We start from the raw sequence: 7,159 nt of genomic DNA on the forward strand, positions 1-7,159 counted from the left end.
GAATGGCTAAATACATCAACAAAGATTGTTTATTAGGCTTCTGTAACAAGGTGCTACAGGCCAGGCATGGATTACTGTGATATCATGAGATGCTTCAAAATGCCAAGCAGCATTACAACACAGTCCCATGCTGGTGCCTGCCTGGTTGTCACGTGGGATCCCTCAGCTGGTGATTGTGATGCATGACGATACACTCTAAGAGAAAAAGGTGCTATCTAGAACCTAAAACGGTTCAAGAACGCTTTTGCGTTCCATGTAAAACCCATTCCACAGATGGTTCTACATGGAACCCAAAAGAGTTCTTCTACCTGGAACCGAAAAGGGTTCTTCTATGGGGACAGCCGAAGAACCCTTTTGGAACCATTTTTTCTAAGCGCGTACAGGAGGGATAGGACAGACTCTGAGTGAAGGGTGCAGGACTGGAACAGGCTGGTTTTTTGAGCATGCTCAGTTGGAGCGGGAGGAATTTTCCACTGTGTGTAACCAGGCAGCAGCCTTGGAGGGGGCAAAGGCTCTCTGCTCAGAAGGGCTGTCTGTTGTGGTGTGCTATTGTGTGTGACTGCATTAATGTTGACTTCATGTGTGTAGTGGTAAAGCTACTGTGGCTGATTGTATGTGTTTATGTGTGTATGTATGCGCTCTTCTGTTCTTTCATGTTTCTCTTTTTCACATGGTGTTTTTTATATAGTTGGGGCTTGTGTCTGTGTGCTTGTCTATGTGTTGTCTGAATGTGTTTGCTCGGACTGTGAGCGTTCCACAATCAATTTTTAACTCTCAGTGCCAGGCTCCCCCTCCATTCTCCTCTTTAGGTCCATTACACAACACTCTCTGCCCTTCATCAATCAATCTCACCTGATAACAACCAGCTGGTCTTTCTCTGTATACAATGCATTCGGAAAGTATTCAGACCCCTTGACTTTTTCCACATTTTGTTACGTTACAGCCTTATTCTAAAATGGATAAAAAAAATGTTTTTCCTCATCAATCTACACACAATACCCGATAATGACAAAGCGAAAACAGGTTTTTAGAAATGTTTGATAATTTATTAACAAGAAAAAACAGAAATACCTTGTTTATATAAGTATTCAGACCCTTTGCTATGAGACTGGATATTGAACTCAGGTGCATCCTGTTTCCATTGATCATCCTTGAGATGTTTCTACAACTTGATTGGAGTCCACCTGTGATAAATTAAATTGATTGGACATGATTTGGAAAGGCACACACCTGTCTATATAAGGTCCCACAGTTGACAGTGCATGTCAGAGCAAAAACCTAGCCATGAGGTCGAAGACATTGTCCGTAGATTGTGTTGAGGCACAGATCTGGGGAATGGTACCAAAACATTTCTGCATCATTGAAGGTCCCCAAGAACACAGTGGCCTCCATCATTCTTAAACAGAAGAAGTTTGGAACCACCAAGACTCTTCCTAGAGCAAAGTACAGAGAGGTCCTTGGTGAAAACTTGCTCCAGAGCGCTCAGGACCTCAGACTGGGGTGAAGATTCACCTTCCAACAGGACAACGACCCTAAGCACACAACGCAGGAGTAGCTTCGGGACAAGTCTCTGAATGTCCTTGAGTGGCCCAGCCAGAGCCCGGACTTGAACTCGATCAAACATCTCTGGAGAGGCCTGAAAATAGCTATGCAGCAACGCTCCCCATCCAACCTGACAGAGCTTGAGAGGATCTGCAGAGAAGAATGGGAGAAACTTCCCAAATACAGGTGTGCCAAGCTTGTAGCATCATACCCAAGAGGACTCGAGGCTATAATCGCTGCCAAAGGTGCTTCAACAAACTACTGAGTAAAGGGTCTGAATACTTATGTGAATGTGATATTTCAGTTATTATTTTTTTTATACATGTACAAAAATGTCTATAAAGCTGTTTTTGCTTTGTCATTGTGGGGTATTGTGTGTAGATTGATGAGGGAAAAAAACAACTTAATCAATTTTAGAATAAGGATGTAAAGCAACAAGATTTGGATTAAGTCAAGGGGTTTGAATACTTTCCGAATGCACTGTGTCTCTCTCTGACCTTGGCTGTAACGGCTGTTGAATGGAGTAGACCAAGGCGCAGTGTGGTTAGTGCTCATCATAAAATTTAATGGAAAATGAGAACACTTTACAACTAAACAAAAGACAACAGCCAAACAGTTCTGTCAGGTAACAAATGACTAAACAGAAAATAACCACCCACAAAACCCAAAGGAAAACAGGCTGCCTAAGTATGGCTCCCAATCAGCAACAACGATATACAGCTGTCTCTGATTGAGAGCCATACCCGGCCAAAACAAAGAAATACCAAACATAGAAAAAAGGACATAGAATGCCCACCCCAACTCACGCCCTGACCAACCCAAATAGAGACATAAAAGGATCTCTATGGTCAGGGCATGACAGTACCCCCCCCAAAGGTGCGGACTCCGGCCGCAAAACCTAAACCTATAGGGGAGTGTCCGGGTGGGCATCTACCCGTGGTGGTGGCTCAGGAGCAGGACGCAGACCCCGCTCCACCGCTGGCTCACCCCACTTTAATGGCTCCCCTAGAGCGTGGTCTCTTGCCGCCGACCACGGACTGGGGACCCTCGCAGCGGGCCCCGGACTGGAGGGCGACTCTGGCTGCGCCCGGCTGGCGGGCGACTCTGGCTCTGGAATGGGGAACTGTCGCCGGAAGCTCTGGAATGGGGAACTGTCGCCGGAAGCTCTGGAACGGGGAACTGTCGCCGGAAGCTCTGGAACGGGGAACTGTCGCCGGAAGCTCTGGACGGGGACTTTCCGTAGGCCTGGCTCTGGGCGCAGGCACAGGACTCACCAGGCTGGGGAGACATGCAGGAGGCCTGGCTCTGGGCGCAGGACTCACCAGGCTGGGGAGACATGCAGGAGGCCTGGCTCTGGGAGCAGGCACAGGACGCACCAGGCTGGGGAGACTTGCAGGAGGCCTGGCTCTGGGCGCAGGCACAGGACAGACCTGGTCCTGGAGACGCACTGGAGGTCTGGAGCGCACGGCCTGCACAACCCGTCCTGGCTCGATGCCCACTCTAGCATGGCACTTGCGGGGGGCTGGCCTATAGCGTACCGGGCTATGAGTGCGCACTGGAGACACCGTGCGCTTCACAGCATAACACGGTGCCTGACCAGTACCACGCTGCTTCCGGTAAGCACGGGGAGCTGGCTCAGGTCTCCAACCTGACTCTGCCACACTCCCCGTGTGCCCCCCCCAAAAAATGTTTGGGGGGGCTGCCTCTCGGGCTTCCTTGCCAGCCGTGTTCCCTCATACCGTTGCCATTGGTCCTTTTCTCCTGCTGCCTCGGCTCTTCTGAGTGCCTCCACCTGTTCCCATGGGAGGCGATCCCTTCCGGCCAGGATCTCTTCCCACGTGTAGGATCCCTTGCCATCCAGGATGTCCTCCCATGTCCAGTCCTCTTTTCCACGCTGCTTGGTCTTCTTGTGGTGGGTGGTTCTGTAACGACTAGTGCTCATCATGAAATCTAATGGAAAATGAGAACACTTTACAACTAAACAAAAGACAACAGCCAAACAGTTCTGTCATGTAACAAATGACTAAACAGAAAATAACCACCCACAAAACCCAAAGGAAAACAGGCTGCCTAAGTATGGCTCCCAATCAGCAACAACGATATACAGCTGTCCCTGATTGAGAGCCATACCCGGCCAAAACAAAGAAATACCAAACATAGAAAAAAGGACATCGAATGCCCACCCCAACTCACGCCCTGACCAACCCAAATAGAGACATAAAAGGATCTCTAAGGTCAGGGCGTGACATTGGCACAGAGCTCTTAATCTTTCCAGGACTACAGCTGTGTGTGCGAGGTCTACAACATGCCCTTCTAATGCTCAGGTCTGACCAGGGTCATTATAATCCATAAAACAGAGTTCACTGAACCATCATATTACAGTATTGAAAGGGAATTCAGTCATGTTCATGTTTTAAATGTGAACATTCTATGAATTATGGTCATTTACCTGTATGCATTGAGGGAGAAATAAGTGAAACACTACATTTGCAGAAAAGATGAGTTGCTCATAAGTCACTACACCTGGGATTTGATGGGAGTGCTTATGACAATTTTGCCCATTGGATATTTTAAGACCACACTGATAGCGCTGCTAGGAAAACACCTGGTTTACTACACTGCCATCTATTGGTGAAAGGTTCTCAGTTTGCTTTTTCCTGTGTTGTGTACATTGTTGTGCTACTTTGATATTGCTTAATATATATGTGGTTCAGTAACACAGTTATCCATTCCTTAGTGATTATATTATTATTATTATTATTATTATTGTTATATTTCAACAATCACAGATACATTGAATTCCTACAGCTGACTGCTTATGTACAATTGGAAAGAAAACTGGAACACTTTGTCAAGGAACACAGAGGTTCCTTGACAACACAGAGAGGCATTTAAAGCTCATAGCCAACCTATCCATCGCCAAAACTTAAGAGAAAGACTAAAAAGAACCCTGGCATAAGGAGCAGAGAAACTAAAGAGAGAGAGTCGTTTTGGCCAGACAGAAGTAGGGAGCTTAAAGTAGTCTACAATTCATTGAGATGCTAAAGACTAACTTGACTAGCTTCACACAGTCTCTCTAGCAGGACATTGAACTGAAATAAACTCAAATATCACTACCCTATGGAATGACTCAAACTTCTAACTTTACCCAGTTTTGCACAGGATCTTATACCTTTTATGTACTTGTGCAAGTTCCCCTTCTCACCACATGGTGACACCGATGTCTTGCTGCATAATCATGGCCTCCATGCAAAACATCACCTATCTTATTTAGGCCATACACTAGTATATCAATAACAAGTTCATACATGCTCACTATTCCTTCAGCAGGCACTCCCAACAACAGAAAACAGTTAGTCTTGGTACATTGAAAGACAATTGTTATTACACAGTCATAATCATATAATTAAATCAAGACAAAGGAGATGATTGTGGACTACAGGAAAAAGAGGACCGAGCACCCCCCCATTCTCATCGACGGGGATGCAGTGGAGCAGGTTGAGAGCTTCAAGTTCCTTGGTGTCCACATCACCAACAAACTAACATTTTCCCCCTCAGGAGACTGGAAAAATTTGGCATGGGTCCTCAGATCCTCAAAAGGTTCTACAGCTGCACCATCGAGAGCATCCTGACGGGTTGCATCACTGCCTGGTATGGTAACTGCTCGGCCTCCGACCACAAGGCACTACAGAGACTAGTGCGAACGGTCCAAAACATCACTGGGGCCAAGCTTCCTGCCATTCAGGACCTCTATTCCAGGCGGTGTCAGAGGAAGGCCCTACAAATTGTCAAAGACTCCAGCCACCCTAGTAATAGCTGTTCTCTCTGCTACTGCACGGCCTACCCAGACTATTTTCATTGCCCACCCCCCCTCCCCCTCTTTTACACCGCTGCTACTCTCTGTTATCATCTATGCATAGTCACTTTAATAACTCTACCTACATGTACACACATGTACATATTACCTCAACTAACCGGTGGCCCCCCACATTGACCCTGTACCGGTACCCCCCTCTCGCTATTGTTATTTTACTGCTGCTCTTTAATTACTTGTTACTTTTATTTCTTATTCTTGTCTGTATTTTTTTTTAACTGTATTGTTGGTTAGGGGCTCGTAAGTAAGCATTTCACTGTAAGGTCTACACCAGTTGTATTCAGCGCATGTAACTAATAAAATTTGATTTGAACATTTGATTAACAGATGTGTGATGTGTGCATTCCAAATCGCTCACACCCAAGAGAGTGCCAGAAGTCCTTAGAGTTATAATAGTAATTCTATTGCTGTTGGTATTAAGGCACATAGATCTACACAATGTCCTCTTAATCTGACTGCATGAGACCCCATTGAGAGGCCAGGCCCCTGGATCACAGGTGGGGCCAACAGATGACTTGTTACGTGCTGAGAATAAGGCCAGACTCATTCACATCACTGAAAGTAAACCAGGTCATAGACAACTATCAGTCTATGGGATTCTGCTTGTATCTTTTAATGGACTTCGTGTTCAAGTTGGAGGGTGTTAAGACAGCAGACCTTGGTTCAAATACTATTTCAAGTATCTAAATGACTTTCACGCACATAAGTATCCTTTATTTTACATTTTTAGGACAAGTAGTTGAATATTGGAATTTATTTGGAAATACATTTGGAACGTATTGGCATGTATTTGAAAATACTGAAATACACTGACTCAAATACACTCCCACTCATTTAACCCAGGTATTTCAAAATAGTATTTTATAAAAGTATTTGAAAATAATTTCAAATAGCAGGTTATTTCTAGAAATTATTTGAAAATACTTTCAAATACTTCCAATAGAAGTAGTTAATTCTGGCCACAAGAAGGACCTGCACTCGCACAGGCGGTGGCAAAACTCCCTGCTTGACTGCCTGGGCTTTTGACAGGTCAACAACAGGACATGTTAGTGATGTGCTCGCTGCTCCGGAAGGGCTTGTACAGGCGAGCTCTATGCATGTGAGAGTGAATTACAGCACAGCACCGTCCCAGCTCTGGATCTTGGCCATTCATTCTGAGGGTGTGGGGTGATGGTATTGAAACCTTTCTTCCCACCTCCTGCGTATTAGCTCTGTGTGAGTCATTTCGGATTTCATTAGCCGGTGCCATTTATGTAAGTCCGTCAGCAGTGGGATGGGGAGACGTATGGAGTGTGGTGGAATAACCCACACAGAGGACCCGATTTCAAGACATGACAAATGGCTACTATGGATGTTTAGATAACAACCTATTACTACAAAGAAAATTGGTCAGCTGTGTGGTGTGCATGGCCTTGCAGTCACATATTGGGCCCAGCGGGAGTTGGCTTTGTTTGCTTTGGAGAGGTATACCTTTTAAGGCTGTTAGATCTTCTAACATGGACATTGAGCGTCACAAAGACGATAAGCCGTAGCGACTGTCTTGCTCTTCTGGACAGTGCTGGTCTTCCCAGTCTGGATTCCAAGGCATCGTGTGTGACTGGCAAACTAATGGAACCATTGTCACTCTTCCGCTATTGGCAGCCCCACTTTGAATTTTAACAACGCAAAGGCATTTACACCTGGACTTGAGTTTGTCTGGACTGGAACTTTGAAGAATAAACAATGAAAACAAGGTTCCCTTGC

The sequence above is a fragment of the Salmo salar genome, chromosome ssa01 (genome assembly GCF_905237065.1).
Source record: "Salmo salar chromosome ssa01, Ssal_v3.1, whole genome shotgun sequence".
NCBI lineage: Eukaryota > Metazoa > Chordata > Actinopteri > Salmoniformes > Salmonidae > Salmo > Salmo salar.